Source organism: Manis pentadactyla, chromosome X (assembly GCF_030020395.1).
Source record: "Manis pentadactyla isolate mManPen7 chromosome X, mManPen7.hap1, whole genome shotgun sequence".
Lineage (NCBI taxonomy): Eukaryota > Metazoa > Chordata > Mammalia > Pholidota > Manidae > Manis > Manis pentadactyla.
Window position 1 is genome coordinate 56,146,308 of NC_080038.1, and position 4,920 is coordinate 56,151,227.

Consider the following 4,920-nt stretch of genomic DNA (forward strand, 5'->3'; position numbering starts at 1 on the left):
TGAATCCCACTTGGTCATGGTGTATGATCCTTTCAGTGTATTTTTGGATTCAGTTTTCTAATATTTTGTTGAGTATTTTTGCATCTATGTTCACCAGGGAAATTGGTCTGTAGTTTTCTTTTTTGGTGGGGTCTTTGCCTGGTTTTGGTATTAGGGTGATGTTGGCTTCATTGAATGAGTTTGGGAGTATCCCCTCCTCTTCTATTTTTTAGAAAACTTCAATGAGAATGAATATTATGTTTTCCCTGTATGTCTGATAAAATTCTGAGGTAAATTCATCTGGCCCGGGGGTTTTGTTCTTGGGTAGTTTTTTGATTACCGATTCAATTTCGTTGCTGGTAATTGGTCTGTTTAGATTTTCTGTTTCTTTCTGGTCAGTTTTGGAAGGTTGTATTTTTCTAGGAAGTTGTCCATTTCTCCTAGGTTTCCCAGCTTATTAGGTTATAGGTTTTCATAGCATTCTCTAATAATTGTATATGTGTGGGGTCCGTCGTGATTTTTCCTTTCTCGTTTCTGATACTGTTCATTTGTGTTGACTCTCTTTTCCTCTTAATAAGTCTGGATAGAGGCTTATCTATTTTGTTTAATTTCTCAAAGAATCAGCTCTTGGTTTCATTGATTATTGCGATTGTTTTATTCTTGTCAATTTTATTTATTTCTTCTCTGATCATTACTATGTCTCTACTTCTGCTGAACTTAGGCCTCATTTGTTCTTCTTTTTCCAATTTCTATAATTGTGACATTAGACCATTCATTTGGGATTGTTCTTCCTTTTTTAAATATGCTTGGATTGCTATATACTTTCCTCTTAAGACTGCTTTTGCTGCGTCCCGCAGAAGTTGGGACTTAGTGTGGTTGTTGTCGTTTGTTTCCATATATTGCTGGATCTCCATTTTGATTTGGTCATTGATCCATTGATTATTTAGGCACGTGTTTTTAAGCCTCCATGTGTTTGGGAGCCTTTTTGCTTTCTTTGTACAGTTTATTTCTAGTTTTATGCCTTTGTGGTCTGAAAAGTTGGTTGTTAGGATTTCACTGTTTTGGAATTTACTTAGGCTCTTTTTGTGTCCTAGTATGTGGTCTATTCTGGAGTATGTTCCATTTGCTCTTGAGAAGAATGTGTATCCTGTTGCTTTTGGATGTAGAGTTCTATAGATGTCTATTAGGTCCATCTGTTCTAGTGTGTTGTTCAGTGCCTCTGTGTCCTTACTTATTTTCTGTCTGGTGAATCTGTCCTTTGGAGTGAGTGGTGTGTTGAAGTCTCCTAGAATGAATGCATTGCATTCAATTTCCTCCTTTAGTTCTGTTAGTATTTGTTTCACATATATTGGTGCTCCTGTATTGGGTGCATATACATTTATAATGGTTATATCCCCTTGTTGAACTGAGCCCTTTATCATTATGTAATGTCCTTCTTTGTCTTTTGTTACTTTCTTTATTTTGAAGTATGTTTTGTCTGATACCAGAATTGCAACACCTGCTTTTTTCTCTCTGTTGTTTGCATGAAATATCTTTTTCCATCCCTTGACTTTAAGTCTGTGCATGTCTTTGCGTTTGAGGTGAGTCTCTTGTAAGCAGCATATGGATGGATCTTGCTTTTTTATCCATTCTATTACTCTGTGTCTTTTGATTGGTGCATTCAGTCCATTTACATTTAGGGTGATTATTGAAAGGTATGAATTTATTGCCATTGTAGGCTTTAAGTTTGTGGTTACCAAAGGTTCAGGGTTAGCTTCTTTACTATATTACTGTCTAACTTAACTCGCTTGTAGAGCTATTATAAATGCGGTCTGAGGATTCTTTATTTCTCTCTCTTCTTATTCCTCCTCCTCCCTTCTTCATATGTTGGGTGTTTTGTTCTGTGCTCTTTTTAGGAGTGCTCCCATCTAGAGCAGTCCCTGTAGGATGCCCTGTAGAGGTGGTTTGTGGGAGGCAAATTCCCTCAACTTTTGCTTGTCTGGGAATTGTTTAATCCCTCCTTCATATTTAAATGATATTCGTGCTGGATACAGTAGTCTTGGTTCGAGGTCCTTCTGTTTCATTGCATTAAGTATATCATGCCATTCTCTTCTGGCCTGTAGGGTTTCTGTTAAGAAGTCTGATGATAGCCAGATGGGTTTTCCTTCGTAGGTAACCTTTTTTTCTCTCTGGCTGCCTTTAATATTTTGTCCTTGTCTTTGATCTTTGCCATTTTAATTATTATGTGTCTTGGTGTTGCCCTCCTTGGATCCCTTGTTATGGCAGTTCTGTGTTCCTCTGTGGTCTGAGAGGCCATTTCCTCCCCTAGTTTGGGGTAGTTTTCGGCAATTATTTCTTCAAAGACACTTTCTATCCCTTTTTATCTCTCTTCTTCTTCTGGTACCCCCATAATGCAGATATTGTTCCTTTTTATTTGGTCACTCAGCTCTCTTAAAATTCTTTCATTCCTGGAGATCCTTTTATCTCTCTCTGCATCAGCTTCTCTGCGTTCCTGTTCTCTGTTTTCTAGTCCATTAATGGTCTCTTGCATCTCGTCTATTCTGGTTGAAGTCCTTCCAGAGCTTGTTTTATTTCTGTATTCTCCTTCCTTAGTTCTTGCATATTTCTCTGCAAGTCCATAAGCATGGTTATGAATTTTGTTTTGAATTCTTTTTCAGGAAGACTGGTTAAATCTATCTCCCCAGGTTCCTTCTCAGGGGAAGATGTAGCAGATGCCAAAGCTGTCAGGGTTAGTCTTGTCTGGATCATATTTTTTTGCCTTTTCATGTTGAGAGGTGCTATTGACTGTCAGTTGGGAGGGCCAAACTTTTCACTTGCTACTGGCCTTTCTTTACTGGGACAACTGCGACCCCTAGTGGCTTGTGTTGGGTAATTGCGTGTAGGCTGGGTCTTTGTGTCTGGCCTGGCTGGGTCTCCCTTTCTGAGGGCGTAGTTCACGTTAGGCTGTTTCTCTGCTTTTGCAGCGCCAGGAGGGGTAATGGATGGGGGGGCGGTGCTTTTTTGGCTGTTTACCTCCGTAAGAGTTCTCAGAGCTGTTGCCCAGGGGGTTAGTGCGCCCGGTTTTCCCTGTAATTTCCAGCCACTGGGATATGACCTGTGTTGTTTCCGTCTAGCTGTTAAGTCACTATCCCTTTAAGACTTTCAAAAACCACTCGCTTTTCTTTGTCACAGGGGCATCAGCTTCGGAACCTGCTGAGAGGTCTTGCTGCCCTATTTTCCTAGTTTCCAGCCCTCCACGCATGCACTGTGTCTGCGCTCTGGTGCGGGTGGCTGGGGCTGGGTGTTTAGCAGTCCTGGGCTCCCTTTCCCTCCCGCGGGGAGCTGGGGGGAAGCATGCTGGGGCCCCGCCCGGCCAGGGGTTGTATCTTACCCCTTTCACCAGGCGCTGGGCTCTCGCACGTGTGGATGTAGTCTGGCTGCTGTCTTGTGTCTTCTGGTCTCTCTTTTAGGATTAGTTGTATTTGTTGTATTTTCAAAAATATATATGTTTTGGGGAGGAGATTCCCACTGTCGTACTCACGCCGCCATGTTGGATCTGCCCTCTTCATCATACTACTTGATGTACTTTTGAATTCAGTTTGCTAACATTTTGTAGAGGATTTTTGCATCTCTGTTTATCAGGGATATTGCTCTGTAGTTTTCTATTTTTGTAATGTGTTTGGTTTGGGCATTAGAGTAATGCTGGCCTCATAGAATGAATTGGAAAGTATTCCTTATATTTTTTGGGACACTATAAGGATAAATATTAACTTTTCTTACAATGTTTGATAAAATTTCCCCATGAAGCCATCTGGTCCTGGAATTTTGATTATTGGGTGTTTTTAAGTTACAAATTCTAATTAGTTTCTACTAATTAATCTGTTCAGATTTTCTATTTCTTCTCAGGTCAGGCTTGGAAAATTGTAGGTTTCTAGGAATTTATCCATTTCTTCTAGGATATCCAGTTTATTAGCCTGTAATTTTTCATAGAATTCTCTCATAATCTTTGAATTTCTGCAGTGTTGGTTGTCACTGCCATATCATTTTTTATTTTGCTTATTTGTGTCACCTCTCTTTTTTTCTTGATAAGTCAGGCTATGGGGTTGTCTATATTATTTATCTTGTCAAAGAATCATTTCTTGGTTTCATTAATATTTTTAATTGTTTTCTTATTCTCTATTTTATTTATTTCCAGTCTTATCTTTATTATGGTCCTCCTTCTACTATCCTCAGGCTTTCTTTGTTCTTCTTTTTCCAATTCCTTTAGTTGTAACATTAGATTGAGATTATTCCTCTTTCTTGAGGTAGACCTGTGCTGTTATAAACTTCTGTCTTACAACTGCTCTTGCTGCATTCCATGTATTTTTATTTATTATATTTTATTTTTTATTTTGGTATCATTAATCTACAATTACAGAAAGAACATTATGTTTACTTGGTTCCCCCCTTCACCAAGCCCCCCCATATACCCCTTCACAGCCACTGTCCATCTGCTTAGTAAGATGCTGTAAAATCAATACTTGTGTTCTCTGTGTTGCACAGCCCTCCCCGTGCCCCACACACACTATACATGCTAATTGTAATGCCCTCTTTCTTTTTCCCCACACTTATCCCTCCTTTCCCACCCATCCTCCCCAGTCCCTTTCCCTTTGGTAACTATTAGTCCATTCTTGGGTTCTGTGATTCTGCTGCTGTTTTTTTCCTTCAGTTTTCCTTTGTTCTTATACTCCACATATGAGTGAAATCATTTTGTACTTGTCCTTCTCCACTAGGCTTATTTCACTGAGCAAAATACCCTCAAGCTCCATCCAAGTTGTTGCAAATGGTAGGATCTGTTTTTAACTTATGGCTGCATAATATTCCATTGTGTATATGTACCACATCTTCTTTAGCCATTCATCTACTGATGGGCATTTAGGTTGCTTCCATATCTTGGCTATTGTAAACAGTGCAGCGATAAAC